The sequence below is a fragment of the Ambystoma mexicanum genome, chromosome 13, assembly GCF_040938575.1.
Source record: "Ambystoma mexicanum isolate Mex_15411 chromosome 13, UKY_AmexF1_1, whole genome shotgun sequence".
NCBI lineage: Eukaryota > Metazoa > Chordata > Amphibia > Caudata > Ambystomatidae > Ambystoma > Ambystoma mexicanum.
The window spans coordinates 618,512,449-618,532,860 of record NC_090938.1 but is presented as its reverse complement, the minus strand read 5'-3'; positions in this window follow the sequence as shown (position 1 = coordinate 618,532,860).

Sequence of the window (20,412 nt, the reverse complement as noted above, 5' to 3'; positions counted from 1 at the left end):
ACTTCAGGGCTAGAGACAGGAAGGGACCGAGACGAGAGACCCCGCAACTCTTTCACATCACACAGAAGCACTGCCCCATCCGTGGCATGTCGCGGTGGGGAGGGGAGGGGAGGAGAGGAGAGGAGATATAAATGGAGCCATCACTCACAAACACACAGACCTTTTATTTTGGATTCAGGTGCTTTCAGCAGGCAGACAGGCGGCTTCTCTAAACACATTTCTTTCACAGGATGGCGTGATGTCAGCTCTACTTGGTGGCACGAGCGAACAGAGCCCTGACATTAATCCTGGTTCAAGGTCAGCTTTTTCAGACTGCCAGGGGTTTGCCACGTCTAGCTCCGGCCCACTTAAAGCACTGAATGACACCAGCAACAACGCTGTCTGAGTTGCAGAAAGGTCTGCACAGAGAGGACAGCGCAAGCAACAAAGGCAATTTGAAGCAGGTTTTGTGCAGAATTAAAATATTTCCATTTTTGTGTAAAAATTGTTAAAATTTTGTTTCACAGGTGTTTATAAAATTCTGACCATTTGTGTTTAGAGGTAATTTATATGTTAGGTTAGCTCATCTGTAATTTGTAAAGCTCACCTCTGACATTTAGACAACCTTGTGGCGCTAACGATATTCTTCTGAGGTACGTGAATTCCTGAGCTGTGGTGGCCCATTCTGGTGTATATTGGCGGGGAGCTGAGGGGACAATCCTGGCAAAGGTTTAGAAACCCAGCAGCCCTCCCAACCACCTTCCAGTTGGGTGTTTGTGGGGTTAGTCCTGTCAAGAAATGAAGACCTAACAATCAGCCCTTTCAACTTTCACGTGACTGGTAAGGCACCAGTGTATCTATCCTTCTCTATCCAGCTCTATAAGTCTTCTCGTAATCTCCGCTCTGCCTCCTCGACTACCCTCGTGGCTCCTCGCCCTCCCTGTGCTTCCTCTCACTTGCGCTCTTTCTCTCTTCTTGCTCCATATGCATGGAGTTCTCTTCCCCCGAACATCTGAAAAGCAGTCCACGTGGACTTGTTCAAAACCAAATTAAAAGCCTACCTACTTACCTCTGAGTCACCCTCTTAACCTACCTCTCATCTGCCTTCTAGATAACAATTTTCCCTCGCTTCTACCTCTGTCTCTCCCTGCCTCTGTCTCCATTGTAGAACATCACCCATCATGGTCACATCCCGAGCACAGCTGCCGTACCTCCTACCTGCTTTAAAAGTGTCCAATGTTGGTTGTCCTTAATCTATGTATGTCCACTTATGTATTGTCCCCTGTGACTGTTCAATTTACTTCCCTCCACAACTTGATCAAAATGTACCTCAAACTCACCCCATTACAAGAAACTCACTGCTTCCCGTAAAATATGATTTCTTATCTATTGTACGTTCTTTTGTGATAAAAAGAGCATTGTTCCTCCTTTACATAAATAATATATATGCCAACATTATCCATTCCATTCAAAATATGCTGATCCAGTCCTGGATTTAAATGTGCATTCTCAGAGTTGTAGTCCTGGATTTCCCTATTATAAACCAGGGACACCAAGTCCCACAATGCAAAGTTAAAAGCAGCACTGGAATAGTACCTCCTGAATGGAATAAGTAATGCTGATGTGTATGCTTCCAGTGCAGGTTTGATGGTGTGTGCGTATGTGTGTGTGCTTCTTAAAGGCATCTGGTGGTGTGTGTAGATGGGGTTGGAGCGAGTTGTTGCTAGGGGTAGCAAGGAGGGGGAAGGGAATTGTTGGCACTAATTCATTGCCCAATAGGGGGAGAGACTGCAGGATGGTAGACGTTTGACATGTACAGAATTATTTGCAAATGAGCATTACCATAATATTGCATACAGAATGATACCAAATCAGACCGAATATTATGGGCTGTACATTAGTTTCTTAGTGTGAATCGTGGCTAAAGCTTGAGACCGTTCACATTTTGCAAACTCCCATTGATATTCCTGTGTGCTTAAATGAATGGTGAGCGGTATAAAGGAAACAACCTGGCATGACTGGTATTCATGAACATGTATGCCATGAACAGTATGTGGCATATAGTGCCCACTACCGTGTGTTGCAAGGACATTGCAAGTCAAAGAGGAGTTCCTATATAAAGTCACAGAACTCTGAGGTGACATGCAATATCCGTTTACACACATAATGGTGTATTTATGATACATGGTCACACACTGTCATCCTTTTTAACACCTGTCCTCCTGCTTCATCTAATGTCAGAGATCCTCCATTTGCTGATCCATGTAATCAAAGCAGAATGTATTTGGATTTGAAGAAGCTATTATGTAACTCCTAATGTGTTGCAGAAAAATAGTTTAAGCCGTTTTCTAAAATGTATCAAAAAAACTTTTCATTTTGAGCTTTAACAAAAGTAATAACCTGATTCGTGGTCACGTGTTAAACTCCACAGTGCACACAATAAACATTTTACCATAAACAGTTCCTTGACCATTAATGGCTTAATGGTCGCAAAGTTTCAACAAAACCAATTTTACAAGCAAGGAATTTATAAAGCTTGGCGCAATGAAACATGTATTTACAGAATGATTGGCTCGCCGGAGACCCCTCGCTTCTGCACATTAGAACCGCGCGGAGGTGGACGCGTGCCCCCCCCTCCCCACAACCAGATTCTGTATGGCGGTCCAGGGAAAATACCACTGCCGGTCATGATGCAACACACGATGCAGGTGCGGGCCCATCGACATATAGGGTGGAGGGGTAGGGCCACCCTGAACAGCCCCTGTGGCGCAATGCACATAAGTTCACCAACTAGGTTGCTAAGGGGTTTTGGAAAGGTGTAATGTTTTACATCTTTTGGATGTGATATGATATGATATGTTATTTATAACGCGTTTAATACCCAGAGGTTTCTTAAGCGCTGACGCGGGGTTCGAACCTGTGTTATGGCGTGTCGTCTTGCTTCCAAGCTGAGTGCATTGCCCATGAGCTATCCTCCCGAGATGTGGTGAAGGAGTGCAAAATGGTCCCTGTGAACGACTTGAGAGCCACGTTCGAACTTCCAGTCACTGAAAGATATCCTCGTATGACGTTGTCACACGCTCTGAATATACAATTCCAGGCTCTAGAAGACATCCCCACCGTGCTCCCCACTGGAGGAAAATCTCCTTCTGGATCATATGCAAGCTAAGGTCATCTCCACTTTGCACCAAGCTATCACTGTATTTGGGACCAGAGAGCTGTCTAACATCAAGGCAAGATGAGAAGGGGATGTGCGCCCTCTTGAATCTGAGAAGGTGCTGAAAGCCTTGTTTTTTTCCAAGGAAAATTGGGATTCCAGTTAGGATACTGCCGGTCCAACTTAAAATACTCCACAGAGTGCACTATTCCCGCACTGCACTGTTCCGATGGGGTTGTGTTGGTTGCCTCAGATGTGGGGCGTTGGAGGGGACCTCTTTGCATACTATTTGGGAATGTCCCCAGGCAAGCTGTTTTTGTAAGAGCTGTCTTGATAGAGTAATTAACGTTGCGGGATTCGTGATCCCGGTAGACCCCAAACTCTTACTACTGGGTTATGCAGAGAAACTAATTTTTCCACGTATGAGAAACTGTTTATATCCACTGCCGTTGAACTGGTTAAGCACACTTAAATGGCCCTGGAAAAGAGAGTATACAACATGAGGGGCTGCCCTGGGAAGTATAAGAACATTTGGGGGCAAATGGGAAGGAGGGGGTTAGGTGGGAATGAACTGACTCTCTTTTGCATGTATCTTATTTGCGTTGCCTCCTCGTTTCTGATCAAGAACCTTCTGATATCATTTTGTACCTTTCAAAACCATGCAATCTTATGTATTATGTTTTGTTCAGTGCTATGTTTGAAACTTTACATAATAAAATGTGTTATAAAAAAAGTATCTACAGGCTCTTATACGGGTATTGCAGGCTGTCATGTATTCTAAAAGAATAGCTAGAACAAATACAAAGAGACTACTGGCTGTTGTACAAATTAAGATGAAAGTTGAAATGCATGTTTAATCTTGTCAAATTAATATCTGCATGCACAAATTAAACATGTGCAATTGTAATAACATGATGCTCAGGAAGTACTGGAAGTCTAGGTAAGATCCAGGTAAGTAATCTATTGTGGTTGCACATAGAGGGCCTACGGGTTCCCACCAGGCTTTTAACTCACCTCGAATGGTCCTCAGGTGGAACACTCTGGGGAACATATTTCATAGATGACATCACATATGCTGAGTCCATAAAGACAGGAATAGAGGAAGGAACCACATTCTACACGTCTCTCTTCCTTACTAACGTACACAAGTTACCACTGCACACATATTGTGAATCTCCACAACCACCAGCAGCACGCCGAAATAAGGAGCAACCTTCAGGTGGTTAGAGCCTCCAGGCAATGCCAAAATAAAGGGCAACTTCCACTTGACGCCAACCATCAGGGGCAGGTATAAATAGGGAGCGACCTGCACCTGGATCGCTGTGGGGACTCAAACCATGGCCATCCTGTACTGCTCACGGCTTCTGCTCCACAATAACCAGGGCATGCATCAGACCTGCAACCTCTAATGGCTTGGCATCCAGAATCCTAACAGCCCATAGAACAAATCGAGTCTGAGCACAACTGAGAGGACAAACCAAGATAATGACAAAGACCAGAAGAGCCAACACTGAGCAAGGCAGGCATCCAGTGATAAACGCAACTGGAACGACTGATGACCACGACACATATGGAAAACTGCTACCATTCTGACATCGAGTGGCATCCTCAAAACCAATCCAGGTGCGTCTTCACCACCGAACACGATACACAATCACACAAGTTCCATGCACCTGAACCGTCAATAGATTAACTACACTGCATCCCACATCTACAACACAACCACCAGGTCATGCATCACAAGTACAACCTCTACCGGCTGCCATGCATGACCAATTTCACAGACCACAATCAAGTTCAAGGAGAACCCTTTCCCTACCATGCTCACATACTGTGTGAACAGAGACATTACAGACAATGGCAAAGACAATAAGGCAACCATCCTGGATAAAAACGCTCCCCGTTGCCGGACGGTTACGCAAACATCAATTGCAACCACCCGTGTTGCTGGAAACATTTTGTCATTTGATGACCCATATACAACAATCGGTGTTGTGGGAGGAACCTGAGTGCATCCTCACTTATTTTTCCCATGGATCCTTCTCTCAGGTGGCCAGGGAAAGGCCTTTGCTATTGGATCCCAACCCTGGGTGTGTATATTGCGAGGGAGAATCACCTGAGTGGAGTAGATTTGGGAAATGGAGAGAGGATGGCCATACATGAGACAAAGTATTCCCCATTCCCTTTTCAAATGAACCTTCAGTCCCAGAATCCTTTATAGGGTACTGTCAACCTTTCCCCTTTCCTTCCTTCCAGAATGACCGTCGGAAATACCATCATTATAGAGGGACAAAGAAGAGAACAACTAGGAGAGCACCTCCTTATATGGGCAGGTTAAACCCACATCAACCTCCTCTTGTTCATACAGAAAAATACCAGAGCCATAACAAGACAGGGAAGAAACAACTGGGGGATACGCACCCTTCTGTTCAGTCTTTTCCTCTTTCACATACACAAAATATCCCACAATCATATTCCTTTAAGAGTGGGACGAGGAGGAGGCAACTGGGAGTTATCACACTTCCATTCATTCACACCACTTTGGTACAGGGATGGGGAAGAGGACTTGGAAGAATACCATTACAATGGCCAGGCATGCGCCACTAATAGATTCAACTATGGTCCGGGGAAAGGACTTGCTCCTGCAACCAAGTAAGGCTACAGGTGCATAAAATGGGGTACAGGCAAGAGAGGAACCCGCATGGTGAGAAGGATGCAGCGATCTAACGTGGAGTAGGTTGGAGAGGGGCCAGCAAAAATAAAGCCTTGTGTTGCAAAGGGGTGAGAGAGACACTGGGGCCCGAATGGGCCATGAGAGTGTCGAGTCACCTGCAGTACCCCATGCCGTGTGTCCTCAGCTGGAGCTGTGGGACACAGAAGACTCTAGATTTCTGCAGACCGCTGCAGCAAGATTCAAAGGTGTTTAGTGCTGCTCGCCAGAGCTCCCAACACGCACAAGGGGAGCAAGAGAAAGCCAGAGAAGAGAAATAAGGCACCCGGTGCAGCGGCCGTACACCAGTGAGTGAAAGAAAGGGAACACTCATACTGGAGCGCCCTGGGACCTGGTATTGGGCAGGTGGAAATGCTGATTAAACGGAAACGTATAGTAACTTACAGGCCGATTCATGGAATAAATGTGCGCCGAAAATCCCGGCGCAGAGGGGCCAATACGTGCGCTGCGCCGAAAATTAGCGAAAAGCGCAGGGAAACCAGCGCACGTCGATTCATGGAAGTCCGTGCGCAAGAAAAGCAGAGGACGTGCGCTGAAAAAGCACGCGGCGCAGGCCGGCGCACAGGTCAACCAACGTCGTGCGCCACGGCCACTGCGCTATCACTCCGAGCGCAGCGCACAGCTCTAAAGTAGGCGGAACACAGGGCGGGACACCCGGAATGGGGAATAAAATGGGGCACAACACTCGGAATGGGGAAGAATGTGGGCGGCACGGGGAAAGTTTAGGAGGCAAGTGCGCGGAACGCCCACACGCTCGCATACAACACGTATTCATGGAATAGAATAGGGCAAAAAAGCGCACGCTCAAAGCAGCGCACAGGCACAAACAGGCACAAACACGACCGCCACAAGAAAGCAGGCGGTAGCGTCTCTGCGCCTGCAAGAAATGTGCGCTAAAAGGTGCGCCAACAAATAGCACCTATATACAGACATGATCAATGTCCAATACTGTGGCCCTCCAGGACAAATGACGTACAAAGGGGTACCCACAAACACAGACACGCGCTGAGAGAAAAAATAAACGTGTGCGTGTATACCGGGGTGCGCGGGAAGTTGCACACGCGATATGGCCGGGTACGTGGATTTCAGGGGTGCGCGGGAAGTTCCACACGCGATTAGTCAGGGTACGTGGATTGCAGGGGTGCGCGGGAAGTTGCACACGCGATATGTCCGGGTACGTGGATTTCAGGGGTGCGTGGGAAGTTCCACACGCGATTAGTCAGGGTACGTGGATTGCAGGGGTGCGCGGGAAGTTCCACACGCGATATGGCCGGGTACGTGGATTTCAGGGGTGCGCGGGAAGTTCCACACGCGATTAGTCAGGGTACGTGGATTGCAGGGGTGCGCGGGAAGTTCCACACGCGATATGGCCGGGTACGTGGATTTCAGGGGTGCGCGGGAAGTTCCACACGCGATTAGTCAGGGTACGTGGATTGCAGGGGTGCGCGGGAAGTTCCACACGCGATATGTCCGGGTACGTGGATTTCAGGGGTGCGCGGGAAGTTCCACACGCGATATGGCCGGCTACGTGGATTTCAGGGGTGCGCGGGAAGTTCCACACGCGATATGGCAGGGTACGTGGATTGCAGGGGTGCGCGGGAAGTTGCACACGCGATATGGCCGGGTACGTGGATTTCAGGGGTGCGCGGGAAGTTCCACACGCGATTAGTCAGGGTACGTGGATTGCAGGGGTGCGCGGGAAGTTCCACACGCGATATGGCCGGGTACGTGGATTTCAGTGGTGCGCGGGAAGTTCCACACGCGATTAGTCAGGGTACGTGGATTGCAGGGGTGCGCGGGAAGTTCCACACGCGATATGGCCGGGTACGTGGATTTCAGGGGTGCACGGGAAGTTCCACACGCGATATGGCCGGCTACGTGGATTTCAGGGGTGCGCGGGAAGTTCCACACGCGATATGGCAGGGTACGTGGATTTCAGGGGTGCGCGGGAAGTTCCAAACGCGATATGGCCGGCTACGTGGATTTCAGGGGTGCGCGGGAAGTTCCACATGCGATTAGTCAGGGTACGTGGATTGCAGGGGTGCGCGGGAAGTTGCACACGCGATATGGCCGGGTACGTGGATTTCAGGGGTGCGCGGGAAGTTCCCACCCATGTCTCCCACCACCCCCACCCCCCATCCACCAGGGACACCCTCCACCAGGCCCCCACCCATGTCTCCCACCACCCCCACCCCCCATCCACCAGGGACACCCTCCACCAGGCCCCCACCCATGTCTCCCACCACCCCACCCCCCATCCCCCAGGGACACCCTCCACCAGGCCCCCACCCATGTCTCCCACCACCCCCACCCCCAGCACTGTGGGGAACCTGCCAGCAGGCCCCCACCCATGTCCAACCCATGTCTCCCACCACCCCCACCCCCAGCACTGTGGGGAACCTGCCAGCAGGCCCCCACCCATGTCCAACCCATGTCTCCCACCACCCCCACCCCCCATCCACCAGGGACACCCTCCACCAGGCCCCCACCCATGTCTCCCACCACCCCCACCCCCCACCCCCCAGGGACACCCTCCACCAGGCCCCCACCCATGTCTCCCACCACCCCCACCCCCCATCCACCAGGGACACCCGCCACCAGGCCCCCACCCATGTCTCCCACCACCCCCACCCCCCATCCCCCAGGGACACCCTCCACCAGGCCCCCACCCATGTCTCCCACCACCCCCACCCCCCATCCACCAGGGACACCCTCCACCAGGCCCCCACCCATGTCTCCCACCACCCCCACCCCCAGCACTGTGGGGAACCTGCCAGCAGGCCCCCACCCATGTCCAACCCATGTCGCCCACCACCCCCACCCCCCATCCACCAGGGACACCCTCCACCAGGCCCCCACCCATGTCTCCCACCACCCCCACCCCCAGCACTGTGGGGAACCTGCCAGCAGGCCCCCACCCATGTCCAACCCATGTCTCCCACCACCCCCACCCCCCATCCACCAGGGACACCCTCCACCAGGCCCCCACCCATGTCTCCCACCACCCCCCAGCACTGTGGGGAACCTGCCAGCAGGCCCCCACCCATGTCCCCCTGGCCCCAGGTCCTGACGATACACAATCATGGCAGTAATGGCCAGCATACCCAGCACAAACACCCAGGCAAGGATTGCATGCACCCACATAGTGAATGCAATCACATGACACAACCCCAAAGGCAAGTATGCAAAAGAACACATGTCCGTCACACACACATACACAATGGGTGCAAGTGAATGTCAAAACCCATATCATGACATGTAAGAAACCAAAGAGAAAATAACACAAGTGTAAGATAATATAAAAATGTATTAAAAACAAAAATTAAGTAAACCAATACAACATACAACTATGTGGCAAAGTAAATAAAAGGTCCATGTCCGAGAACAAAAATGATAAACCAAAAAACAAAGGATTAAAAAATCAATAGAATTTGTCCAAAGCAAAACCATGTAGTAGGAAATCAAAGAAAAACCATTACGTCATGGTGTAAACAATAAGAAAATAAAAAAATGTATCTCCCAAAAAATAACAATATATACAGGAATGTTCCAGGGTCCATGAGCCCAACACCACAAATGAAACCTAATACTAACTAATAAAAAAAATATGTACAAAAAAGTGGCCATTGTCCGAGCGGTCCAAAATAATAAAAACAAATAAAGGAAACCTAGCACTAACTAACTAAAAAACTATATACAAAGGCAGCGGGCTAGTCCTGCGGCTCACTTGGTGATGCTGGCCAGGGCATCCTCGAACTCCATGTCAATGTCCTGGAGGCGGGACTCTGTCCTGGCCCCGAGGTCTCGCAGGGACAACCCCATGTGCTCACCAAAATCCCTGCGAGCCTCCTCGAGGCACTCAGCCCGCCTCAATGCCCGACGCATGGAGATCTCCGCCCTGGCCATGGCGAGCCGCTCCTCTTCCGCCCGCTGCCGCTCCGCACCTATCCGCTGGCCAAACTCCTCCCACACGGAACACACCGCCATGCCAGGGTTGCCCTGCCCTCCGGCCGATGCCTGCCCCTCTGATCTTGATGGCCCTGAGCCATGATGCCTCCCACGTCGAGCCCGCTGCTGCCTCCGACGCCACTGCCTCTGCCAGCACGACGGCATCCAGGCTGATGGTAACCACCGACGCCGTCGTGCACGTGCCCTGCCCGATGATGCCGGCACATCTTCCATCTGCTGGGGTCCACTTGCTGTGTTGTCCACCCCTGCTGGACCTCCGACTCCCAACTGTGGCAGGGATGGGATCCCCACCGAGCTGGCTGCATTGGTCGGGGCAGGTCCACAGGGGGCCATGGTGGCATCTGGGCCGGAAGACGGCAAGGAGAACGACCGGTGGATAGCCTGCACAGAGGAGGAGAGGGCCGTCAGATTGGCCAACACATGCAGGAACCCCCCGAACATGGCCGATCCCAATTGGGCCACGTCGGCACGGTGCACTTCGTGATGACGTGCGTGCTCCTCCCGGGAAGCACGCACGGCATCACGAATCACAGCCGTGCGCATCGCGACCCCAATCAGGACCTGCTCCACGCGGCCAGGGGTTCCCACGGCCGCAGGTGGAGGGGAGTCAGTTGACATGGACATCCCCTCTACCTGCGGACGGGCCTGGGACGGGGCATCCCTGCTGGTGCATGGTGGTGCACTCACAGGGTCAGGGACAGCGACATGCACAGGCACCTCCACGGTGACCTGTGCTGCCTCCTGCCCCTGGCCCTGGACTGCACCACTTGCACCAGCAGGGATGCTCCCACCAGGCCCCATGTGTGCACCAGTGTCGGCCTCCTCCTCCTCTGTGCAAACCACCAACCTGGATGGCTCCTCACCGTCTTCCGCCGTAGCAGGCCCCTGTGGGGGCTCACCCACCCCTTCCGCTGCAGCCGTGGGGGCATCCCCGCCGCCTTGCTCCACAGCGCCGTCTCCGCCCTCTTCTTCACTAGCCGCTGCGTAGAGGGAGACAAAGGACACAAGCATCAGGCTACTGTAAAATGGTCCCCTAGACAGGAAGCAATAGCAGATGAGCACCCCTGTCAAAGTACACTTCCATCATGTCCCTCCACAACACATGGGTCAGTCCAGGCAAAACACACACAGTAACAGGCATGGTGCATGCCATGCACATTTCCATGCATGTCCAATTGACTCTTGAAACATTCAATGATATGTAACTCACATGCATCATGGCTCATGCATATCACATGCACACACTTCACCTCAGTTACATCCATCTGGCCCCAAACACTACGAACACAGGCGAAACAAGGGTAAGTTGGGTGCGTCACTGAATCTGTGCATTGTCACACACATGTGTCATGCATCCATGGCATGCACAAGTCACAGACACGCAGGTCAGGCACACAGACATGGCTACCATATATGTACCTGGCATCAGCACCCATCCTTCACCCCCATCCATGTCCAGGTACAGAGACTGGCATGCTCTCATGTCCAAAATCTGCATAGGGCTCCCCATGCCGCATTTCAACACATGCAACAACCATGTGGGTCACACATCACTGGTCGCACATGCATTACCATGATGTCCCTGCACACATACATGCATACATGGCCCATGGCACACATACAGGCAAGTATCATAGAACCAGCACACCGCAACATGCCCTGTCTCACACAGTAATGCTTGCACACTTACCGCTCAACTCCAGACGGGCCTCCCTCTCAAGGACCTGGGCGTGGAGTGCTGGGCGTACGCGTTCCAGGACCCTCTTCTGGATGGAACTCATGCGGCCCCGGCCCCCCTCCACGAGGCGCCGGGCCTTCACAAGGGTCCTGGACCTCAAGTCCTCCCAGCGCTTCTTGATCTTCTGGACGTTGCGGGTTGCCACCCCCTCCGCGTTGATGGCAACCACACAATCGGCCCAGATCCTCTCCCGTCCTTCCTTGCTGGCGCGGGACGATCCAAAGAGGGCATCATACTGCCCCAGGACATGCTCCACCAGGACACCAACTTCGGTGGCAGTGAAGCTGGTGCCCCTCTGCCCCTCTGGCCTGGGGTTGCCACTGGTGCCAGATGTGGAAGTGCCCGACATGGCAACCCCAGAGGCAGGTGTGGGTGGGCAACTGGGTCCTGGGGCTGGGCTGTGGAGCGATGTAATCCCAGTTGGGAGTCTTCAGTTCCAGCAGGGGTGGACACAGCAACTGGACCCCTGCAGATGGCTGATGTGCAGGCACCAAATGGCAGGGCAAGGTGGCAGCAGGCAGGCAGGCAGGCAGCAGCAGATAGCACGTGGGAGGCTGCTCAGGGCACTGGTGGGGCAGTAACTCGGCCTTCTGGGCAGGAGCGTGGTGTTCCGTGTGTTTTCGGGTGGCCAGCTTGATACGGAGTGATTTGGCACGTGAAATTCCTGCACGTCAGCGTGAAATCTGAGGAAAGGCCCTTAGCGCGTAAGTGCGTCAGCACGCATACGCGATTCTATTGGACCAGAGTCCCTCACCGCGTAAGCGCGTCTGACGTGATCCGCACGGGCGTTCCCCACTCAGCACGTGATGACGGAGCACACGTGGAAATACTGCACGTCAGAGTGTCATCGCGTGTAATTGGCCAAAAGTGCGCGTACACGCGATTGGCCTATGTACGTGTATTTCATCGCGTGTAATTGGCCGAAAGTGCGCGTACACGCCATTGGCCTATGTACGTGTATTTCATCGCGTGTAATTGGCCAAAAGTGCGCGTACACGCCATTGGCCTATGTACGTGTATTTCAGGGGTGCGCGGGCACTTACACACGCAAGTACGTCAGCGCACCTGTATGCCTGCTGCGTGGGAATTTCCACACGCTATTGGAGTGGGAACTAGATTCCAGGGGTGCGAGGGTCACACGCTCGCCTAGAACACGCGCAAGGCATTAATTTGCGCACTTATCAATAAACAAGCCAGATGCCAGGATGAACATACCGTTCCTAGCAGCAGTGGCAGTGGGCTACCAAAGGAGGAGGAGGAGGAGAGTCAGGGCCAGAATATTCACACCCAGAACCAGCCTATTCGGGATGCCTGATGACCAGGTGTATGGGAGGTACAGGTTTCCAGCACACATCATACTGGACCTGGTCAGTGAGTGGGAGGATGACCTCACATCACCCACCCTGTGCTCCCAAGCACTCAGCCCCCTGCAGAAGGTCCTGAATGTACTGCACTTCTTGGCCACTGGATCCTTTCAGCGGACAAGTGCCATAGTGGGTGGTGTGTCACAGGCCACGCAGTCACGCTGCCTACACCAGGTCTTGAACATCATCACTGCACGGCCATCAGTCCGCAGGCACATATATCTCCCCAGGACTCATGCAGAAAGGCGGACGTGCATCCAGGAATACTATGGTGTGGCTCAATTCCCCAAAGTGCTTGGTGCAATTGACTGCACACATGTGGCTCTACGTCCACCCAGGGCAACAGAGCACATCTATAGAAACCGCAAGCACTGGCATTCCATCAACGTGCAAGTTGTATGCAATGCCAAGGGAATAATCACATCAGTATATGCCAACTATCCCGGGTCCACCCACGACAGCTTCATCTACAGAATGTCTACCCTATGCCGGGACCTAGAGGCTGGCCAGCATGGAGATACATGGCTGCTTGGTGAGCATGAATGCCACTGCACATGCATGCATGTCAGATACTGGGTCATGACACAACACCACTAATGATACCCATCACCACCTCCGCAGGGGACAGTGCCTACCCTATCAGCCCCCACATGATGACCCCAATCCGGAACCCCACCACGCCACCCGAGGTAAGGTACAACACAGCCCACATTGCAACACGGGGCATAGTGGAGCGCACATTCGGAGTGCTGAAGTCACGCTTTCGCTCCCTTGACCGTTCTGGCGGGCAGCTGTTATATGCTCCCCGAATAGTGTGCAGGATCATAGTGGCAGCATGTGTCCTGCACAACGTTGCAACACGCCGGGGCCTGCCCGTGGACATGGTGGTGCCCCCACATCCACAACCACATGCACGCCCGCTGCGCATGGGAGGGGAAAGGGCACGGGGGGAGGCAGCCCGTACGCAACTGGTGGCCAACTTCTTCACCTAGGAATCACAGTGCTGGCTAGTGCACACTGCTCTGGCACATACCATCTGACAATCAATGATGACACTACCTGACAATGTCACAATATTACTTGACAATAAACTGTCAGATACACATCAGCCTGAGATTGTTAACATGGAAGTGTCACTATGTGTGCACCCCTACCTACACATACACCAGCAATGCATCACTACGAAAAGACACAACTCCATCAATCAAATATGCATTGCCACAGGCGATTCACTACATGACAACATTGCCATGTCACCCATTCCCTTCACAGTCCCGCCACTGAGGACACCATGTCATGGTATGTGAGAGCAAACAAACTGGCCATCACAACATGACACCGGTGTCACAAATAGCAGTGCCCCAAATGGTACATAGCCGCACTTGAACAGCTAACCGCGCTGGAGCCACTACTACACACCTGTGTAAGAGTAATTTCAATCAAATTACACACCAACCCACCCTGAAGCCCACCCAAACAAGACACAATGCATGTAATCAATGGTAGTCTCATTACCTGATTCTGCTGGTATGTCCTCACCGTCCAGATGTACAGTGATGGCGCCACGCAAAAGTGTCAGTGCACATCTACCGACATGTAGTCTGACTCCAGAGAGTATGCCCGTGTGAAGAACTGTGTGAAATACCTGCAAAACATGAGCAACATATGTAAGTAGAGGCACATATCAAACCATCATGAATAGTTAGGTGCAACAACAATGTACACTATGAATGTCTACACAGTATTGACTATGGACTGGCCAACAGCTCATGGGAGTCCAATGTCACCGTGTAATTTGCTGTCACTTGGGCACACCCTTTGCAAGCCCATGGAAACGGAAGCAGGAGGGGTGTGGATGTCTGCTACCCAAGCATCGAAACCAAACTCAGGACAAGCCTGCATGTGCCCAGCCACAATACAGTGTATGCCCAGGTACCCACACAAGGCAACACTCTTGGAAAAGAAAAAAAAATATTGAGAAAAAATGGCCATGAAAGGGCCGGCGGGGGGGGGGGGGCACCTATGAGGTCCGAGGACAGGGTGCACGCCACAATCCACCTGTGTGGATCATGGGAAACTAAAACACCCCATAGGCTCGTGGCCCACACGGCTACTCTGTTGTGGGAGATGAGTCGCTATCGCTCTGGCCAGACCCTGCAGCTGACTCAGGAGGTGGGGGAGCTGCCTCAGAAGATGGTGTGACAATGGGAGGCAGCCCACGCAAAGCACGAGTTTGCTCCTCCATGGCTGCAAGCAGGCGGGTCTGGTAGTTCTGGTTCTGGGTTGTAATCATGCGGAGGTCCCCATGCAGTAACTTCCGGGATGACCTGACCTCCGCACGAGTTGCCTGCATCTCGGCCGAGAGCGTCCGTGTCAGACGCTCCAGCTGCTCCTCTGTCCTTCTATGGGATGAAGCCTCAAGCTCTAACAGGGTCGACCTGAGGTGATGGAATTCTTCCCTCAGGCCTTCCCTGTGGCGCTGGGACTCCATGGAAAGTGATTCCCGCAGAGTCGCCAGTGCCGCCCGCCTGTCCATGTTGGACGCCAACATATCCTCCCTGTGTGCCTGGCAGATGGACTCTGTAGCCTGCTCCAGTCGCTCCATCAGCCTTTCTGGGGGGACAATGGAAGTGGCCACCCTATCCATGGCCTGTGCAATCATCTCGGATGATGCTGCCTGTTGGTTGGCCATACCATAGATGGATTGCTCCCAAGCGGTATTGCCAGGTGGCATACGGCCACCACGTTGACGGGCACCACACCTGCCTGGGGCAAGGCGGACTGCGCCTTGCTGTGCCGGCAAGGCCTCAGGCTGCAGGACTGCATTCCCTCTCTGATCTGCAGCCCCAGGAACAGGATCAGAGATTGTGTGGTGTGGCCCTGCATCCGTAACCACCGGAGGCTGAGCTGCCGACACTGACATCCCCATTGAGGGCAATGGCCCGGCTGCAGGTGGGTCGGACAGAGGAGATTCTCTCCCAAGAACACTCACCTGCGACTGCACATAGGTGTCATCCTCCGAGTCTACACCTGAATACTGCTCGGGGGAGGAACCCCCAGAGACCCCCCTCGACAGCACGACCTGCAGCACTTGTGGGTTTTCACCCACAAACACACCACGTCCCTCACTTGTGGAAGGTCGGCCCGGGTTGCCCTCCTGGGACGGCTCAACCACCACATCCCCAGCATCAACAAGTGCTTCGTCCCCTGCAAAGACATGAAAGAGAAAAATGGAAACAGGCATTAGCACCATGGCAAGCAACAAGGGCTGATGAACAACAGAGGCAGTAGTTCTACGACACATGTCCCACATGACTGGGAGACCTCCTATGCATTCACCATCACTGGGTCTGTAGGGGAGGCTCAGGGCATACAATGTACAGATTGGAGAGCAACGCCTGCTCACCATGCTGCCTAGCACTGCCATCACACATTGGCCGGTGATTGCCATGTCAAAGGCACATGCCATCACACACATGGCATGTGACATAGCCACCAAGTGAAGAGGGAGAGGAGGGCAACTTTTTTGGATTTCAACCACTCTGGTCCTGACATTGCATCATCACATCAATAAGTTAACATGTTGTACATGGATCTGCTAGTCCAAATTGGCCACGATGCACAGTGCCTTGTCTACATCAACAAAATGCAGTAAACAATGAGATTCCACCTCCCCATCACCTGTAAAGGAATCATATAGCATTCGTGAAGCACCGGTCCAGAAATGTATGAAGGTACAGCGGAGCACTGAGGGGTGGTGGGGCAGAAGGGGATGCCAGTCAACAATCCTACTGGTGCTGGTGTCATTCATGTCACGCAAGTGCAGGGGTGGGTGGCCTATAGGGGTACAGAGACAATCATGCAGTGCTGTGGGCTCGGAGGGGACAGGGGAGGTACACACTGCATCTGGCTCGGCAAGGTCCTTGCAGATTTCTATGTGTCCTGCAGAGTTGTCACATGCCGCAGATATGTGCCCTTGGATTGGGGATCTCATCTTGGTGAAAAGGGTGAGGCGCTATTGCCTTTGGAGCATGTGGCAGGCCAGTTTGCCAGAGGATGAGCATGATGCAGGACATTCCCTCTCTGCCACCCGGCACCTGTGGTCTGGGTTCACAAGATCCGAGTCATGCCAGGACTCTGCATTGGCATGGGGCTTCAGACAGGTGGTCATGACCGTGGCAAAGACATCCAGTGTACCTGACAGAGTGGAGCATGGAGTGGGCCCTGTCAGGATGGGAGTGAGCCTAAGGGGGAGCTGGATGGGGGGGAGATCTTGGCAGCATGAGCCTCGACTGACACACACTTCATGGGTTGGAATACCAAGAAGGTGTGTGACAGTGGTGAGGGTGGCTTTGCCTGTGGGGTGGTGAGGGTGAGCTGGGAGGAGAGGAGAATGTGATCACTCCAGGAGAGAGGAGTGCAGAGATGGACGGAGAGGGGAAAGTCAGATGAGATCAGAGCATCAAGAGTGTGCCCTGCAGAATGAGTAGGGACAGACGGGAGTCTAGAGGGTGAGAGGGAGTTGCTGAGGTCACAGAAAGGTCACGTGGGGGGGTCAACAAGCATGCAGGTGGATGCGTACAGCACCAAGGAAGAGGATTTCTGTGTCTGGGGACATGAGTGAGGAGGAGAGGTGAGGACACTCAGAAAGGAAGTAGTACATTTGACCAGTTTTCCAAGACACAGTACGCACAGTTTGTGAATGTCAAGGTGTGGTAGAGAGAGACGTCACACAAGCCATTCCAGAGTGGAGTAGGTCTAAGTAGGAGTGACAGTGGCAGGAATACCCTCAGGGAAGCCAAGGGCACACCCCCCCTGCACAGTAGTGGCGGGCCAGGGAGAGGGTCTCCTGAACATCAGGTAGGAGTGTGTGAAGGATGCAGACAGAGCTGTCCGTCAGACATGTTTCCATGAGACCAAGGATGTCAAGGTGCATAACCTCATGTAAGTGACAGATATCGGAGGAATGCCTGATGCAGCCGCAGTGAAAGGAGTGTAATTGTGGAGGAGGTTGACAGCCTTGGAGGACTTACGGGGAGTGCTAGAGATCAGAGGTGCAGCATGTGTAGGAGTTGGAGTGGGAGGCGGAGAAGGATCATGGGAGGGTGCAGGGAGGCAGTGCAGGATTGATGAGGAGAGAGGAGGGGGGACAGCAGGAGAGGAAAGGAAGTTGATGAGATGTGGGTAGCATTTCTCAAGGAGTATGAGGTTGGCCTAAGGGCCTTGGACTGAGATGCTCCCATTACCATGCACATCAATTGTGGCCTCTGAGGATTGGAAGGATGCCAGGAGTACACCCCAACGGGTCCCACCATTGATGGTGGAAGAGGAGCAAGGAGAGAGGACAGGGACCATGTGAAGGGTCTATGGGACAGGCAAAGGCATGTATGAGCAGATGTCAGTGAGAGTTAGCTTTGAGTAGGCTCAGATGCACTTGTCAGCAATAGGGTGGGTCGCATTGGAGGGCAGGGTGCCCTCATTTGACTGTTAGCAAGCAGGTGTCGTGAGTAGGGCACGATGGTCTGAACTGTAGAAGTCAGGGAAGATAGACCATGAAGAGCAGCATGGAGTGTGAGGGAATGGGGCTCGAAACCAGACGGTACCAAAGCACACAGGTAGGAGGTGGATGTCAAGGCAACATCCACAGTATGACAGCATGTTGGTTGGCATTTATATACAGAGGACGCATTAGCATGTGGTATCATTGCATGTCAGGCATGTGAAGATGAAACTTGATTGGCTGGGGGAAAGTATAGGAATGGTATGTAAGCCATCAGATGAATAGACAGGGGAGTATGAGCAACAATGTAGTGACAAAATGACAATTCAAGGGCAACTTCCATGGTGTAGGGCCATATGTGCACTGTTGCCAGTTGGGATAGTGCTGTGGGCAGATGGTGTTGCACTGAACATACTGGATGAGGCACATGGGTGCCACTATCAACTCTGCCACACACCCCCTTGACAGGCACCCAACATGAATGCTTCACACACACACCATGCACATGGATAATACACACATGCATGTGCACTCACCGGATGATGCCTCGTAATCAGGGAGATCAGCCACACCTTGGAGTTGTCCCTCGGTGACGTAGGATCCAGCTACGGACTCGTGTGGTGTGAGTTCTATTTCCTGTGCTGGGGACCCACCTCCAGTCACCAAGGTTGCGGCATGACTTGAGGCCAGCTTCTCCTTTGCCCTGCGCTTAAGGTCATTCCAGCGCTTCTGGCAATCACTAGCTGTGCGCCTCACTACTCCAAGGGCACTTATTCTGTCAGCAATAGTCTGCCAGTGTGCCTGGCGTCTGGCATGTGTGGTCTTGGACCCTGCAACGATGACCATTTCCCTATCATGATCTGACACATACTGAACAAGTGCATTCAGTTCGGCGTCTGTGAAGCTTGGCTTCCTTGATGGGCCGGACTGTGCAGCCGTGCCTGGGGCATCAGCCTGTGCCGGACGTGCACTCTTCCTCTTGCGCTTGGAAGGGGGTGGGGATCCAGAGTGTCCTACGCCGCTGTGGACACTAGGGGCAGGAGCCGTGGTGGACTCAGTACTGGGTGTGTGGGATTGCACACTCAGCATGGGAGTAGGTGCAGGCATTGGGGGTAGTGGGATGGGGTCAGGCCTGATCTGAGGTGCATGAACTAGGACCGACACAGTCTTGGCAGGGTGTATGAGAGGTGGGGTGGATGGAGCCACACCCTGGCTACGGGGGCCAGCAGATGACCTATCTGGCATAGATGCGCGTGCCCTGATGACACCAATGTGCACCGGTGCACGTGCAGTGGACCTGCTGACCTGGATGTCAGCGATGGGATCACCCTCGGACAGGTCTGGTGCCACAATGGGCTGGTCCGACAAGGGCTGATCAGGGTTGGTATCAGCCACATGACCCTCAACTGGGGGGGGGGGGGGCATGGGTGTCCCTGACTGGTCCTCCAGACTGGGGGGGACAGGGGCACCCTGCAAGTCACAACCACGTCCCCTAGTGGATCCTCCACGGCCACCACGTGTGGCTCGGCCACCTTTGCCACCCTTACGGCTTGCACGCCTCCCAACCATGGCACTGATGTTATTGTGCGTATGGGAGTCGGTGTGCACAATTGTCCTGGGCAATTGGGTGTCAAAGGGGTTGGGTACCAGATGGTATTCGTACCCTAGTGCAGTGGCAAGGCTATATGACACCCCTGGGGAAAGATGACGGGTCACGCAACGCACAGGCACCCCAGAAAAGTTAAGGAACGTGCACAATACCCCTCCTAGACCACGTGTGCTGATGGAAAACCCTGCACTACGCTGTGGCATCCAGTAACACAATGAACGTATGCGTGTCACACGCAGCCTAGAATGACCTCTGAAGGGGTAGGCTACACACGGGGCAAGCACAGAAGTTAGATACGTGCGTGACTCACCGTCTGCCAGGTAAAAGAGCGTGAAAAATGAGCGCGTTTGGTTGGCAACACCCCC